Here is an 18080-nt window from a genome sequence, read left to right on the forward strand (position 1 = left end):
GCTGACCGTATCCATCTCTTTATGACCGCAGCCTACCTGTGTGCTGCCGCTGACCGTGTCCATCCCTTTATGACCAGTCTACCTTAGTGCTGCCGCTGACCGTGACCATCCCTTTATGACCACAGTCTACCTGAGTGCTGCCGCTGACCGTGTCCATCCCTTTATGACCACAGCCTACCTGAGTGCTGCTGCTGACCGTGTCCATCCCATTATGACCACAGTCTACCTGAGTGCTGCCGCTGACCGTGTCCATCCCTTTATGACCACAGCCTACCTGAGTGCTGCTGCTGACCGTGTCCATCTCTTTATGACCACAGTCTACCTGAGTGCTGCCGCTGACCGTGTCCATCCCTTTATGACCAGTCTACCTGAGTGCTGCCGCTGACTGTGTCCATCCCTTTATGACCAGTCTACCTGTGTTCTGCTGCTGACCGTGTCCATCCCTTTATGACCAGTCTACCTGTGTTCTGCTGCTGACCGTGTCCATCCCTTTATGACCAGTCTACCTGTGTTCTGCTGCTGACCGTGTCCATCCCTTTATGACCGCAGTCTACCTGAGTGCTGCTGCTGACCGTGTCCATCCCTTTATGACCAGTCTACCTGTGTTCTGCTGCTGACCGTGACCATCCCTTTATGACCAGTCTACCTGTGTTCTGCTGCTGACCGTGTCCATCCCTTTATGACCAGTCTACCTGAGTGCTGCTGCTGACCATGTCCATCTCTTTATGACCACACCTGAGTGCTTGTCAAGTTGTCCCTTTTCCTTTTGTGCAATTTCCCCAACTTGAAAGGAATAACAACATCCACTTGGAGGTATAACTGGATTCCACTCGACAGACTAAGCAAACCCACTATTTCTTTTATCCTTATTTTCCTTTTATTTGGATCTCAGCAAGGTAACCAATGTTGCCACCAGATAACGTAGTCAGGTAGAAAACCTTTAAGCAAAAAAGAAAAGAAATAGACCCCAAACTATTACATACATGTTAAGTCGCGGGCAGTGGAGGAGCCCCTTAAGGCCACACATGACCGATTACAACAAGAGTTTGCTGGGAACAATCCAGTCCTCTATCTGACTCAGGCTGATGAGTCCAATCACTGAGGTTTCACTACAGTTCATTTGCTAGTAGGCGTGAATAGTACAGGTGAGGGATGGGTTTGTTTGGCCCAGGTAATGATCACATGGGCTGCTGATAGAGCATGGGAGGCTGAGGACCCTGACCGCTACGGGGCGCGGGTGCGAGAACTGACTGTAACTGCTCTGCAGTGTCGACGAAGCCCTGATAACTGTACTTATTCTGCTGTGTCCTGTCCATCGGACACACATGTGAGGGCGAAGGGGAAGACCCTGCCTGAGGATGGCTTGGCTGTCATCCCTGTGAATGAGACTGTGTGTTTCCGTCTGTTTAATTCGGCCCAGTCGCTATCCCCTTCCTCCCCACCTCTGCACTGTAGGGCTTATGTCAACTTCTCTGTCCTTGGTGATGTCTTGCTAGTGGCACCACCACGTTCTGCTTTTATCTGTGGCCACACAGACTCTCTTAAGGGTTACATTGTTTTGTCTCTTTCGGCGGCGGAGGTTGATTGGTATTGTTATCTGGCTTATCTTGTTCCTCCTATTCGCGTAGTGCCCAAGGAGCAGATATCTTTGGCTGTGCGTGCATATTCGCGCAGCAAGCGGTCGCTAAGTTGGACTGAACAATGGTTTGGGGTGTTTATTCCATCCCATGGAGTGTCAGACCTTCAGACTGAGGTGGCTGCCCTGCAGACTGCAGTGGAGAAACTGGCCAATCAGACACTTGATACTGTAAAGGCCGTTCAGGGTGAATTATCCGCGGTTAAGCAGGTGGCTCTGCAAAACCGTATGGCATTGCATATTCTATTGGCTGAGAAAGGCGGTGTTTGTGCTATAGTGGGGAGAGAATGTTGCACGTACATCCCTGATTCCTCTGAGGTTGTGCAAGATCTGGAGGACGTGGTGCACAAACGGATGTCTGCGATACATAAGGAGCATGGCCTGTTTGAGTACAGCTGGGACAATTGGTTCTCCTCACTGATTCCGGGTTTATCCGGGGTGTTTAAACCTTTAGTTTTTAGTATATTGATTTTGCTTGTAGTGTTGCTACTAATGACTCGTGGTCCATCCAACCGCTGCCAGCGCCCATCGCCCCACTGCGCTTTTGTCCGCAGTATTACTTTGCTGTGAACTCTGATTCTGTGTGAACAGCGTGGATTTTGCGTGTTCAAAAGGGGGGAGTGTGGAAGTAAAATTGGACATTAGTAGGCCCGGGAGGGGAGGCATATTGGGTCTGTTATGTTTTATGCCTTAGGCAAGAAGAGATTGTTTTGAATACTGTGTGAAGCTCGGACCTTGGAGAGGCAGACAGTGGAGCAAAGGGGGGGAGAAACCACTTGCAGGAAGAGACTCGAAGCCGCCCCAACTGCTGCACAAAAAGTTATAGCTTAATAAAGTAGTTGTTGTTACGCAATTTATGGCATAAGTAATCATGTTAATCATACTAATCATATGTTAACCAAGTATTTTCAGTGATTCAGGGACAATACGTCAATGTGTTATCAGAGAGGTTGATTTATACCACACTTTAATTAAAGTAAGTGAATTAAAGTTTAAGTAGAATCACTGTTGGTGTCCTCAATCCTTTAAATAAATATTTGACAGGGAGTCTTTTCAGTGTCAGCTCTGTGGTTAGCATGATCATGTCACTGCCTCCTGGAACTGGCCTGATTTGTGAATACCTCCTGTGATTGGTGTGCTCAGGTGACTGCCTGTTGTGATTGGCATGATCATGTGACTGCCTCCTGTGATCATATGACTGCCTCCTGTGAATGGCATGATTGCACAACTGCCTCCTGTGTTTGGCGCGATCATGTGACTCCCTGTTGTGATTGGCATGATCATGTAACTGCCTCCTGTGATCATATGACTGCCTCCTGTGAATGGCATGATTGCACAACTGCCTCCTGTGTTTGGCGCCATCATGTGACTCCCTGTTGTGATTGGCATGATCATGTAACTGCCTCCTGTGATCATATGACTGCCTCCTTTGAATGGAATGATTGCACAACTGCCTCCTGTGTTTGGTGCGATCATATGACTGCTTCCAATGACCATGTGACTGCCTCCAGAGAGTGGTGTGATCATGTGACTGGCTCGATTGTGTAACTGCCTCCTTTGGTATGATCACATTACTGCCTCCTATGACTGACATGATCATGTGACTGCCTCCTATGATTGCCATGATCACTGCCCCTGGCTTTTGTAAGAATCGTTTTATTTCATAAGACAGGAGTATTATATGTGGGGGGGGCTGGGCTTCATTTCCACTTTGCACAGCTGCACTCATAACAGCGGGGACGCCACTGCAGCAGCCTCATGCGGCACCTACACCTTCATACGCAGCAAGCAGGTGGCCATGATAATGACTGGCATCAAGTTACTGCTGCAGTCCGACACCAAAATTCATACAGATACAACATACACTCACCTAAAGGATTATTAGGAACACCATACTAATACGGTGTTTGACCCCCTTTCGCCTTCAGAACTGCCTTAATTCTACGTGGCATTGATTCAACAAGGTGCTGAAAGCATTCTTTAGAAATGTTGGCCCATATTGATAGGATAGCATCTTGCAGTTGATGGAGATTTGTGGGATGCACATCCAGGGCACAAAGCTCCCGTTCCACACAGCAAATTTCCATTATCAGAATTAACACTATTAGAGTTAAATCTAACACTTTCCAAGTGTACATATGGGAACCACCACAAAAGTGTTGATTTAACACTTTCCAAAGTGCTGTCCTATATAACACCCATAAAGTATAACATTTTTACACTGCTTAAGGTGCTGCTTTAGTCCTCCTTAGTGTTACTAGTTAACTGAAGTTAAGATCATATATGTATAATATATATATATATATATATATATATATATATATGTTAGTGCTATAAACACAGATACATTGAACTAATGACTTAATAAACACAATAAATTGTAACAAAAGCCCTTTATTCAGACTTTCACAAAATTATCAGTGCAACAAATCCATATCATCCACATCTGCATGTATACCTGGACTTAAAAAATACAACAGTCAGTGACGATATAAAAAAAGTTGTCACTGCCATATGCCATTTGAAAGTCAAAAGGTTAAAAATGCCTCAATTCTACCTGTTTGACTATAGAGAGCTGCAGGTCTTGTTCAGTTATACAATATGCATGAAGGTGCTCAGTAAATGTTGCTTCCATCTTTGACACAACAAAATATACATCACTTCTCAAAAGTATATGAACAACTCCTGTGACAGAACTCCTAACTTTACAGAACACTGGCATCTCATCTACTACATCAGTGCAAACAATAAGACCAGTGCGAAACTCAGTGCCAACACATTTGACCCAATTTGTTTGACTTATTTCAGTGGACATATCCAACTGAAAATACTCTGAAATCAATGGACCGTTTTCTGTCTCATTCAGCGTTTGTGTTTTAACCGGTCCAGATTCAATGCCTTTGATAGCCAATGATTCCCAGTGATAAGCAATGGCTACTTGGTGTTTTCGTGCAAGGGACTTTGTCAGATTCTTGAAGTTTTTTACACTGGATTTAAAAAATTTATGCTTGGCTTCATATCTCATAGTCCATGCGTGAACCAAAGGACCAATCTGGCGAATACATTCTGGGTAATGAATCATGAAGTGGTGTTTTGGAATGAGATTATTTTGAGGGTATAGCTTTGTGAATAAAGAATGGTGCTCTGCTATAAGATGCTTTAAATAGACAGTCATTCCATCTGTAATTGCAGGAGAAAACACAATATTAATTATGTTTGACAGGAGTAACAACAAATGCCAGTGTCTGTTTCCTTCTGGGACAACATCACCAAATATGAGTGGAATGTTCTTAATAAGGCACATTGTTTGACTGGCACTGAGTCCCACACTATTGCCATGAAGAGTTATCTTAGTTGGTCTGTTTTTTTTGTCCAAATAGCCATAGTTGAATGCATAAACACGTAAAAGAATGTTTTCCATTGAAATGAAGTTTTGGCCCAAATACTCAAAAAGCAGTTTGATTTGATATTGTCCCACCCCCTCCAAGATATCATGCATAATGTTAAAAAACGAAATTATCTGCCACATTGAAATAAGTCAAACTATTGAGAATGCTGCTTCGTTTGATTCCATAGCATGAACCTTCTCCAGCATTCTGATTAAGGATGCTATAATGCTGTTCATTTGTTTCTTGGGTCCGCAAAATAACACGTGGATCATCCGAACTAAACACTGTCTGAGCAGTGACTTTGTCTGTAAGACACCTTCTGCAGTAATAGCTAGCACTGAATGATTCCACATAGCCAAGAATACCATTTAACCCCAAATTGTCTCCTGTAATCTGTGAAATAGTGCCATAAATAGGTTGCTCAGAGAATGACACTTTCATTCCATCGCTTTCCAACATTTTTATATCTTTAATAAAGGGGCTTAATATTGCGTCGATCGTATACTTTTTCACATCTTGTGAGTGAAACAAGGAAATGAGATGAATATTCATCAAAGAAGAATTCAGGTTTGGTGGGAGGTTTCTGAGTGTAAAATATAAACATCCAAGTTTATGAATCCCTAGTTTAGATCCCAAAGGATTTCCCATTTCAAAATCATCATAATAAAGTTGAATTTGCAGCGCATTCTTATATCGAGAATATAGTGGGTGCTTTTTGTAGTAGTTTCCATCACAAAAATCATGGTAGCAATCTCTCTCACTGGATGACACAATGTGATTGCAAACATCCTCATTCTTAAAAATGAACTCTAAAGTCTTCATTAGTGGTATATAAATGAAAGTGTCATTGACTGGTACCTGTTCATACATTCCAGAAACTCTGTCTTTTCTTGAATCATATCTCACACCTAAATTAATTTCAATGGGTTCCACAACGCCCCACTTCTCACCAAAGTATTTCCTCCACTTAGAATCTGTATTTAGGTCACAGAAAGGATTATAAAGATTTCCAAAAACATCTTCTACAGCCTTTCTGCTGGGACTTTCAGAGGGGACCACCTGCAATACCTGGTTTTTAATAGATGTGTGAACATCATTAACTAATTCTTCCATGCTTTCCACTACAGACAAAATTACACTGTTGGCAACCCCACTACCCTGTAGTTTGGCAAATACGGAAGCACACATTTCCTTAGCTGGCTGTTGATATGTTTTAAGCTGGAGCACCTCGTTTCCTGCATTTAAAGCCAAGCTATCAGACTGCTGGGGGCTGTTATTATTGTCTAAGGTGGCATCAACAGAATCCCTATCACCTAATGTGGCACAGACAGTGCCTGGTTTATGAACAACTTTCAAGTGCTTCCTGAAACCAGCAAAACTTTTGAACTGTAAAAAACAACCATCCTGAGCACATACCAAATTAAACTTCTTCCCAGGATACAGACCATGCAACAGCTTAAGATGTCGAACCAAAGTGCCAGGCATATCATGCAATGAATGGCAAATGTAACATTTATACATTTATACATATCTTGATGTTTAACAAAGAGTATGCCATTTTTGTTGTAAAACTAAAAATAAACAAAAAAAGCATGCATTACATTTAATCAAAATACTTGGGTCAGACGATCTGTTTTAACTTTTTAAAATGAAAAACTTTCTAACCAACAGTTTACTCACGGTTTATAATTTCTCTCAATTTATGGTAAATGTACTTAATGTACTGTACAAATGTACTCTAAAGCTCTGCAAAAAGAACATATTGCTATGCACTATGTCAGATAACTTGAAAAATAGTGATAATGACATTTTTAATTGTTTTATTCTAAAAAATTCTCCTACATTTATCATTGGTATCAAAATGGTAAAGTATTTCCTTAAGTATTGTGATGGCTCTAGTACAGACAAAGTGCATCAATCTGATAGGTGCAAAACATGATCTTACGTCTTTGGCTGCTGAACACTGCAACACCTCCTCCTCTCTTCTTACCCGTTTCTGTGGGTTACAACTTTCACTGTCACTCTCTCTGCTTGAGGAGGACAAGGACGTTGTGTCTGTCAAGGTGGTTGAGGAATTGCTAGTGGAAATACCTGAATACATAAACGCACGTTTAGCTGAATTGCCTAATACAGTAGAGCATATGTGACCTCTGTTCACACAACTATTTAAATAAATACACAACTAATTTTACAAGCCTGTGCAACACAAAGATAAATTGGTTACCATCACTGTCATCCAAGATGACAAAGCATATGTCCTTTGACGTCAGAAGATCAGCAAATACATCTTCATCAACTTCTGTCCCAGTGTCATCAGTAACTTTTACCACTTTGTTAGATGGTATAGTGAATTTTACTTTGACTAAAAAAGAAAATGATTACATATTTAAGTATTATTTACTTCACATTTACATTTCAAAATTACTTTGCAAAAAAAAATACCTTCTGTGATAAAGTCCTCAAAGGAAGCTTTGGGGATTTTGATGTATTTTCTGATCGTCTGGTATTGCACTTTTACAATCATTATAAGCTGTAAAGGCAAAACAACTGCCGTGGACACTGCTCCCTAGAAAAAAGAATCACAGTATACAACACAAAATATTAACTTCGTAGCTCCTGTTTCAAGTGAATGTATACACTCTCATGACCTGCCTTCGGTCAGATGTGCCATATTGCGTTTACTGTACATAGCATCTGACGGACCGAATATGCCCTATGATATAATGATTGCTAGTGTTTTGGCAAAAGAAAACGCAGAATAGCGACAGCTGCTTTTTGACGCTTTAAACATGGTTGAATGCATGATTACTGGTCAACACACAAAACTACAATCTGGAAACTACGATATGGGCTGCAGGTTGGCCTTGAACAGAGGGAAAAGAACGTCAGCCAGGCACCACTACAAAACGCAAATAAAATGCATAGGTCGCTCAGAGTGATTTCATTTATCCTAGACTCAAACGCCCGCGTGGACAGGACCTTTAGCCATATTGTGAATCAGGCGCTAGGAGCAATTCAAGCGTGGCCAAAAATGGCCCATGTCATTAAAGCCAAGCTAAAATATCTACCTTAATGTTAAAAGTAACTGTATGCACCAGTAAAAAGGTAAAACCTTCGTAATTTAAATAGTAAATTCCCTTACTTTTAAACGTTTTAAGCTATGCAAGTGAACGCTGCGGAGAAAACCCGCCAATCAAGAAAAAAACTTACTGTATAAGGCAAATTGCAGAGGCTAAACAGATATCGCACAACAGTATAGATAACGGGAATCTAACCGTAGTTTGGAAAAAAAAAACAACTGAAACACTGTAAAATCGCATAGTCTACTAAAATATTCGAGTCTATTAACATTGCCTCATGTGCCAGAGACGAACAGGCTAACCGCTTACTCGGCTACGTTTTCTAATATATTAGTTGGTAAAAAAAAAAAAAAAGCAAAAACCCGTCAACCATATGTATTTTGATAGCCTATATGAGTATAATAAACATACTGTATATGACGAAATGGCAAGCTAAATACCAAAAGATGAACTATTTAAGTAAGTAATACTCACCAATTTCGCTACGCTTCGCTTCACGACATATGAACTTGGCGCCTTCAAACTGAAAAGCCGAGTAAGCGGGAAAAATTCCCGGATGTAGAGACTGACGACGTAGTGTGTCAGAAACCGGGATCACCGGAATAGAACGCCGTGTTTAACAGTGTAGTAACACTATGTGACGTTAGTGCAGCCACATTTAACTCTGAAACCTGAACACTGTAACTCTAAAAGCTCTAACACCATGATTTCAACACTTTTGAATTTGCTGTGCACCACATCCCAAAGATGCTCTATTGGGTTGAGATCTGGTGACTGTGGGGGCCATTTTAGTACAGTGAACTCATTGTCATGTTCAAGAAACCAATTTGAAATGATTCGAGCTTTGTGACATGGTGCGTTATCCTGCTGGAAGTAGCCATCAGAGGATGGGTACATGGTGGTCATAAAGGGATGGACATGGTCAGAAACAATGCTCAGGTAGGCCGTGGCATTTAAACGATGCCCAATTGGCACTAAGGGGCCTAAAGTGTGCCAAGAAAACATCCCCCACACCATTACACCACCACCACCAGCCTGCACAGTGGTAACAAGGCATGATGGATTCTCATTCTGTTTACGCCAAATTCTGACTCTACCATTTGAATGTCTCAACAGAAATTGAGACTCATCAGACCAGGCAACATTTTTCCAGTCTTCAACTGTCCAATTTTGGTGAGCTCGTGCAAATTGTAGCCTCTTTTTCCTATTTGTAGTGGAGATGAGTGGTACCCGGTGGGGTCTTCTGCTGTTGTAGCCCATCCGCCTCAAGGTTGTGCGTGTTGTGGCTTCACAAATGCTTTGCTGCATACCTCGGTTGTAACGAGTGGTTATTTCAGCCAAAGTTGCTCTTCTATCAGCTTGAATCAGTCGGCCCATTCTCCTCTGACCTCTAGCATCAACAAGGCATTTTCGCCCACAGGACTGCCGCATACTGGATGTTTTTCCCTTTGCACACCATTCTTTGTAAACCCTAGAAATGGTTGTGCGTGAAAATCCCAGTAACTGAGCAGATTGTGAAATACTAAGGTAAGGTAGCCTGGGCTAAATGTAAGTTGATGAAAATAAGGTCTATTTAGCTCAGACTACCTTAAATCTGGCAAGTTATCCGGCTAAGCAAGTAATCCTGCTTTGTGAAACAGACCGCAGGAGATTGTCTTGACCAGGACCACACCCCTAAATGCATTGAAGCAACTGCCATGTGATTGGTTGATTAGATAATTGCATTAATGAGAAATTGAACAGGTGTTCCTAATAATCCTTTAGGTGAGTGTATATCCAAATGCTGAATGATCTGGTGAAGTTTGTCTCCAGTGGCTACCTATACTTATGCACCACTAGTGACGGTACAGCACATCAGAACACTAAGTGAGGACCCAAAGTGACTTGTGGCCAGATTTTCTGGAGAGCAAACTTAAAACTCGTGTCTTACGCTTGTGTCCCCAGCCTGAAATATGAAAACACTTCATTTGTTTTTCGTCACAGTTAAGTTCAAATACATGCTTGATTTATGCAGTCTTCAGAAAGCACCTGGATCACCTTAAATGAAGCATTAAAATGTAAATAATATAGAGATACAGAAATCTTGTCAACTTCTGGAAGGAACATTAATGAAGTAACAACTACAGTAAGCTTGGATATCACACTCTGGATGATACCTCAGAGATCACTCCCTGGGAACACCTCAGAGATCTTTCTCTGAACAATACCTTGAACAGCACTTGGGCTGCTCTTATGAGAGCTAAAAGCAGAGATTAATATTACTCTGCTTATCTGCTATTGCGCTAAGACTCAATGGTAGTTTCAAATGGAAAGCAGAAAATCATGTCATCAGCATTTTCTTAAAACACCTTAGAGGCATGTGACCTCAAGACACACATAATATTACACCCTCACCCAGTCTGCCCTTGTAGACTTGAAAAGTGCAAGACTGGGTCAACATACAAATGTGGCAACACAAAGAACAAATCCTATGTTCAGAAGCCAAAAGCATGCAGGCCTTCTCTGCATTGGTACATTTATAAAAGAATTTGAGCTTTTTTTTTAAGTCTGAAGTGTGCATCAAAGTGAAAATAAAGAAATCAAATGAGCTAGAGGCTACATTTTCCTTCAGTCTGAGAGCTGGAGGTGCCATGAAATGAAACAAGCATGGGCACTGACACCCTCAGTACATTTTTTACATAAAGAACCCTCTGGGATGTTATTTACAGATGAGGCTGTCATGCTCTCTTAATGGGTCATTTAAAAGCTATTATTACACTAATAATACACCGAGAAGGCTCTCTTCTTATTACTACCATTTCTGCGAGCAACAGTCACAAAAGAAGTGTCCGAACAGTTTCTTTGGAGATGGACGAGGGTTTCCATGGAAGTGACAGGACGTGTTGGGGCCACAGGGATGCAGCAGCAGCAGAGCTACCCATCCAAGCGCGTCTAGAGACTTCCACAAGTACAGTGTGAAAGTAGGAGGCCTGGGGGTGGGGGGCAGTCATTTGGCCACATGCCGGCGCAGGCTGGGGTTCTGCTCTGCTGGTTGCAGCTCCGCGTCGAGGAGAATGTGAGGCTGCAGCCCGGAACCTTGCGGCGCTGCATCTGGTGCAGATGTACCGTCTTGAAGCGAGTGCCCTTGCAGCTGTATGGTTTGTGGCACAGCATGCACAGGACAGCACTCGGGTCGACCCCCTGGCCCGGCAGCTCTGGGAACCCCTCCCTGGCACCACCCCTCACCCAGTCTGCCCTGTTTGAGCCACCCTCCCCTTCGCTGGCCCCCTCCACCTCTTGCTGGTAGTCCGAGCTTCATCCTGCTCCAGCTGGAGAATGCTCCTCAGTGCCAGCCCAGGGCTCACCTCATCCCGGCTGGGAGATGCTTGGCTGCTGCCCCCACTGTGGTTGCTGTTGTTGTAAAGGTGGGAATGTGGATGGTGGCATCCCTGGGTGCTAGTCATTCCATTCAGGACCCTGACCCCTTCCTCATCCTCCTCCTCCTCCTCTTTGTCGTCGAACACATCAGCCACGCTGATGACCTCCTTCTCAATTTTCACTGGCATGCTGGATTTGCGGGGCTTCTTCTTGGGTGTGGGGTCAACAAAATGTTCCTGGATGCCAGTACCAGGCAGCTTGTGGCTGACAAGCCCTGCCTCGGCCACTAGAGGATTGCGGGAGCCAGAGGCCGAGGCCTGCTGCTCCATGAGAGACATGTTGTTAGAGGCCGGAGGGAGTATGGAGCTGGTGGGCAGGGAGACCGATGAACTGACAAGATCCCCAGGGGACAACAGCGCACAATAGAATGGGGGTATCGGTTGTACTGGCTGGACTGATTTCAAGGATGGGAAGATCAGAGAACTTTGCAGGGGAGACTGCAGCATGGGCTCGAGCGGTGGGGTAGTGAAGCCAAGAGGTGGCCGTCCCAGGCTGGTCAGAGTCAAACTGCTTTTGGTGCTGGAGATGACAGATGTGCCAGAGCCAACGCTGGAGCGGATGAGGTCCTTGTCACGGTTGTTCCTCAGCATGGGCATGTGTAGTCGGGGGTTAGGGTTGGCGCTGTGCCGGTTGAGGCTGCGCAGGGAGCTGAACACCATGTTGCAGCCCTCGATAGTGCAGCGGTGCTTGATCTTCAGGTGCACAGCATTGTAGTGGATCCTCTGGGTGCCCTTGTCATAGAAGGTCTTGCCGCATGCGTTGCAGCACACTCGGCCCTTGCGTGAGATAGAACCCATGCGCCGCATGCGATGCATCTTGGAGGAGAAGGACGAGGTAACGATGCTCTTGGCTTGCTCACTCTTAACAAATGCATGTTGCTCACTCAGTCCAGCCAGCTGCTGCTGCTGCATTGGTGCTTGCTGCTGTTGAGGCTGCTGGGAGGTGGGGGTCGGGGAGATGGTTGTTACGCTAGCAGGCTCAGGCTTAGGCTCGATCGCCACGGTGACACCGGTGCCCCCCAGGCCTGGGCTTTGCCCATAGCGGAACGGTGAGAGAGACACCTCCGACTCACTGCTCTCGTTGGGGTCACTCAGGTTTGGCAGACTGGACTCCCGTGGCCTGTGACCTGGCTGCTCCAGCATGAGCCCATTTTGGGGCAGACCCAGCATGGGGGCAGACACTGGGTTGATGTACTGGAAAGGAAGCAGGAAGGCCAGGCTGTTGGGGATGTTCTGAAAGTGGTGTATAGTGGAGAGACTGCTGTTCTCGAGGTGCGTCAGCAGGCTGGGGCTACGAGAGCAGTTGTTGCTCTCGATGAAAGTCCTGATGTCAGAGTCAGTCTTTGATGAGGGCACTGCGATGGCCTGGCCTTCTTTCTCCTAGATGGACAGATCTCCTCCTCCCGGGACATGATAGTCCAGTGGTCCAGAACCTTGCCTGCAGCATCCTGAAGGCCATATCAAGGGGAACAAAGGACACCACAATAAGTCATTGATTCTGCATAATTGGCACAGCTGATTAAAGGTAAATAGCTGCCTGCCTGCAATGTCCAGGCCTCCTGGAGCAAAGACCTCGTAGATCTTAACAGAGCGACACCGCACACACCCTCCTTCTCCTAGCTTCCCTTTCAGTCTTCTTCTCCTGTGTCACCATGCAGGAAGTCATTACATTCATGGATAGAGAACAGGAACGTTTTCAATCTTGTCAACCGTAAAAACAACCTAGGGCTTTGGGGCACTGCTATTAGTCAGTCCCTGTGATACACCTCAAAGTCTATTGTTTCTCAGCTGATCCATAGAAATGCCTCACAGAAATACAAATACAATGACTGCCACAACAGAGGAGGAAGACTGACCTCTAACCGGTGTGTTATGGTTTTGCAACGGTCCTGTTACACTTCTGTGATAGTTACCTACCTGCATTATGCTACCCTAGCTGAACCTCACCCCCGTATTGGTCCACACTCAAGCCCCAGCCACCTGTGGAAGCATTTCTCAGGTTGCAGAAGCTTTAAGTAATGCCTGGTAATTGCAATACTTACATTCGGCCAGGAGATGGCAGCAAGAAAATAGAACAATAATTTCCCCACGGTTATTATAATTCACAAGGTAAATTTATTGTGTATGTCTGTGTATGTGTGTGTTTTACTGCACTTTGGGGACAATTTTATCAAATGCGACCTATGCAAACCCACACACACACACAGTGCCCAGTTACAGCACAGACACAGAGTCCCCGGTTAGAGCTCACACACACTCAGGGCACTGTTACAGTGCACACACACACACACACACACACAGCGCCTACTTACGGCACGCACACACACACACACACACAGCGCCTACTTACGGCACGCACACACACACACACACACACACAGCGCCTACTTACGGCACACACACACACACACACACACAGCGCCTACTTACGGCACGCACACACACACACACACACACACAGCGCCTACTTACGGCACGCACACACACACAGTGCCCAGTTACAGCACACACACACACACACACACAGAGCCCCCGGTCAGCGCTCACACACATTCACACAGTTCCCTGTTACAGCACACACACACACACACACACAGCCCCCGGCTAGAGCTCACACACACAGACACAGTGCCCTGTTACTGCACACACACATTTTATGCTGCCGTCTGGTGGCCAAAATTGAGTACTACCATTTAAAAACATTAAAATGATATTTTCTGGTAATTGCAATACTTGCATTCGGCCAGGAGATGGCAGCAAGAAAATAGAAAAATAATTTTCCCACGGTTATTATGATAATTCACAAGGCACATTTATTGTGTATGTGTGTGTGTTTATGTGTGTGTTTTACTGCACATAGTGGACAATTTTATCAAATGTGATCTATGCAAACCCACACACACACACAGTGCCCAGTTACAGCACACACACACACAACGCCCACTTAGAGCACACACACACACACACACACACAGAGCCCCCGGTCAGAGCTCACACACATTCACACAGTGCCCTGTTACAGCACACACACACACACACACAAACACACACACACACACACACAGTGCCCAGTTACAGCGCACACACACAAACTGTGCACTGTTACAGCCCACACACACAGACACAGAGGCCTGTTACAGCACACACATGCACGCACACACACACACACAAACAAACAGAACGCCCCCGGTCACAGCTCACGCGCACACACACACACACTGTGCCAAGTTACAGCGCACACACACACACACACACTGTGCCAAGTTACAGCGCACACACACACACTGTGCACTGTTACAGCCCACACACACAGACACAGAGGCCTGTTACAGCACACACATGCACGCACACACACACAAACAAACAGAACGCCCCCGGTCACAGCTCACGCGCACACACACACACACACACAGTGCCCTGTTACAGCACACACACACATACAGGACTCAGTTACAGCACACACACAGTGCCCAGTTACACACACAGTCCCCGGTCAGAGCTCACACACATTCACACAGTGCCCTGTTACAGCACACACACACACACACACACACACACAGAGCCCCCAGCTAGCGCACGCACGCACGCACGCACACACAGTGCCCTGTTATAGTGCATACACACAGACACAGTGCCCTGTTACAGCACAGGCACATTTTATGCTGCCGTCTGGTGGCCAAAATTGAGTACTACCATTTAAAAACATCAAAATGATATTTTCTGGTAATTGCAATACTTATATTCGGCCAGGATAATTCACAAGGTAAATTTATTGTGTATTTGTTTGTCTGTGTGTATGTGTGTGTTTCACTACACTTTGGGGACAATTTTATCAAATGCGACCTATGCAAACCCACACACACACAGAGTGCCCAGTTACAGCGCGTGCACACACACACAGTCCCCACATGTAGTACACACACACACACAGTGCCCTGTTACAGAGCGTGCACACATACACACACAGTGCCCTGTTACAGCACACACAAACACACACTACCCACATAGAGCCCTGTTACAGCACATACATGCACACAGCGCCCACTTAGAACACGAACACACACACACACACACACACACACAGCGCCCACTTAGAGCACACACACATACACAGAGCCCCCGGTCAGAGCTCACACACACTGACACAGAGCCCCATTACAGCATACACACACAAACACACAGAGCCCCCGGTTAGAGCTCACGCACACTAACACAGTGCCCCATTACAGCACACACACACCCAGTGCCCAGTTACAGCGCGCACACACACACACACAAACACACACACTGTATTAATGAAAGAGAACTGCCTGTATCTACCATTGCCAAAAACTGCTGCCCCCTGATGGTGATTGGTAATGTGAGTGCTTTGAAAGTAATGGACACCCTTCCTTGCATCTGTAAGGTGTTTGTATGGCTAACCTTACTCGAAGTTTGTTTATGTTGTTGGTCAGCTCTTGGGTGGTTGAACTGATTAAGATAGCATTTGACTTCCTGCCAATCCTGTTCAATCAGTGTTCCCACTCTCACTAACTCTTCCACAGTTTTAGCAGTACCTCTCAGTAGGCTTGCCAGACAGGGATTATAATTACGCAGAATAGCATGTACCACATCCTTCTCTGTCATGTCATTCTTCCATCGCAGACACAGTGCCCTGTACTGGAAAGCAAAGTTATGGATGGTCTCTTGGGGTCCTTGTTTCCTCTCATGGATTCTTCTCTCTGCTTCTGCTTCATAATCCTCAGAAAGAAAAGATCTTAGGAAAGCATCCTTAAATTGACTCCATGTTCCAATGGCTCTTCTCTCTGCCAACCACCAATCTTTAGCAGTACCTGACAGAACAGATGACATTGTAGCTAGTACTTCCACATCGCTCATTGGTCTAACAGCTAAGAATTCTTCACACCTCTTAATATATGCCACTGGATCTTCATCTGATTCCTGGCCAAAATGTGGAAACTCAATCTTAATGGCCGTTTTAAAATGACGCCCTTGGCAGCCAGATGGATGGGAATGACAAAAAGATGGGTAAACCTGGACAGGTGTAGAAGATGGCAGAACACGTGTCTGTATTAAAGCCTTCAATTGTCCATCTCTCCTCTGCAAACAATCCATAGACTGACTGACCTAGCTCTTGCATCTGTAAGTCCACAAGTTGTTTTATTCTATCTACCTCTGTACTCAATCTCTACTGAAATCTTTCTTCCACTGCCTTTGCCTTGTCCTCCACTCCTTGTACATATACCTGGCAAGTGTCTAGAGAAGTTTGAAAAGTGCTGAAGTCAGAGTTGATTTTCTCCACCAACGATTCCACTACCTGCAACCGGGTTAACATCTCCTGTAACTGCTCTGGAGAAAAAGGAGCAAGAGGTGCTTTTCCCTTAGGAGGCACTTGTGCATGCTCCTCTGCAAAGGTTCTCGTCGAGTCACAAATGGACCAGCTGTGAAGTCTGAGTCATGGAACTGATCCCGTGTCTCTAACACAGATAAACAGAATGTTGGGTTATATATCTAGGTGTGTGGAGTTTAAGTCAAGGAAGGTGATGTCACATTTATATAATTCCTTGGTAAGACCCCACCTAGAATATTGTGTGCAGGTTTGGTCACCATACCTTAAGAAGGACATTGCTGCCTTAGAAAAGGTGCAATGGAGGGCTACGGGAATGATTCCTGGTCTTAGAGGAATGTCTTATGAGGAGAGGTTAGCTGAGCTGAATCTGTTTAGCCTTGAGCAAAGGAGACTAAGGGGGGGACATGATCCAGGTCTATAAGATTCTAACGGGTCTGGATGCTGTTCAGCCGAATGGCTACTTCAATATTTGTTTAAATACTAGAACTCGTGGCCATAAGTGGAAATTAGCGGGAGAACATTTTAAATTAAATTTGAGGAAGCACTTCTTTACACTAGGGCTGTCGCGGTTAGGAAATTTCCCTTGCGGTTTTTATGGGTGGCTCAATAGCGCGGTATGCGGTATTACCGCCGTTTAAAAATAAATAAATAAATAAAAATCTTGATTTTACTGCATACAAAGCTCTATTGCTGAGTTATGTAGCATATATTGTTGCTTTTTAACTGACAGAGAGACAAAACATTTTTTGTTTATTTTTTTAATGCCAAACAGCAATAAGAACATGCCTTTTCCAATTTAAAAAACGAAATCAAATCATTCTATAGTAGGCTAACAATAAACAAACAATAAGAAATTATTTTTTCCAATTTGAAAAACGAAAAAAGGTTTCTCCACTGTATTGAATGGAACCATCTCCTCAACTAGATACTGTGTAACAGCGGCTGTAAGACATTTATACCGGTTACTTTCACGGTTGTATTTGACCGATTTCGCAAAGGCTTCAGCTACTCCTAACTGTCGGCTAGTACCGGCCTCAGCTGTTCTTTTTGATGTTGCTCCGCGACCTGATGCTGGAAGAGGCAGCTGCGCTTCAATGGCTGGATGACAGTTAGCGAGATGACACCGCAAATTAGATGTATTGCCGCGTGTCACAGGGACCTTTTTGCCACAAATTTTGCAAATCGGTTCATCTAAATTTGCCGGCTCAC

The 18080-nt window shown here is 44.7% G+C and overlaps 1 long non-coding RNA gene and 1 pseudogene across 1 annotated transcript; both read right to left on the reverse strand.

Annotated features, from left to right (window-relative positions):
* Positions 1–6897: 6897 nt before the first annotated feature.
* Positions 6898–8737, reverse strand: LOC140591725 (uncharacterized). The gene is made up of 4 exons (XR_011992036.1): positions 8580–8737; positions 7468–7591; positions 7250–7387; positions 6898–7116 (listed from the first exon to the last, which is right to left on the reverse strand). It is a non-coding gene; the product is annotated as an uncharacterized lncRNA (long non-coding RNA).
* Positions 8738–11036: 2299 nt separating this feature from the next.
* Positions 11037–13444, reverse strand: LOC140591840 (zinc finger protein basonuclin-2-like; annotated as a pseudogene).
* Between the last annotated feature and the right edge of the window lie 4636 nt (positions 13445–18080).

This window comes from Paramormyrops kingsleyae, chromosome 6 (assembly GCF_048594095.1).
Source record: "Paramormyrops kingsleyae isolate MSU_618 chromosome 6, PKINGS_0.4, whole genome shotgun sequence".
Lineage (NCBI taxonomy): Eukaryota > Metazoa > Chordata > Actinopteri > Osteoglossiformes > Mormyridae > Paramormyrops > Paramormyrops kingsleyae.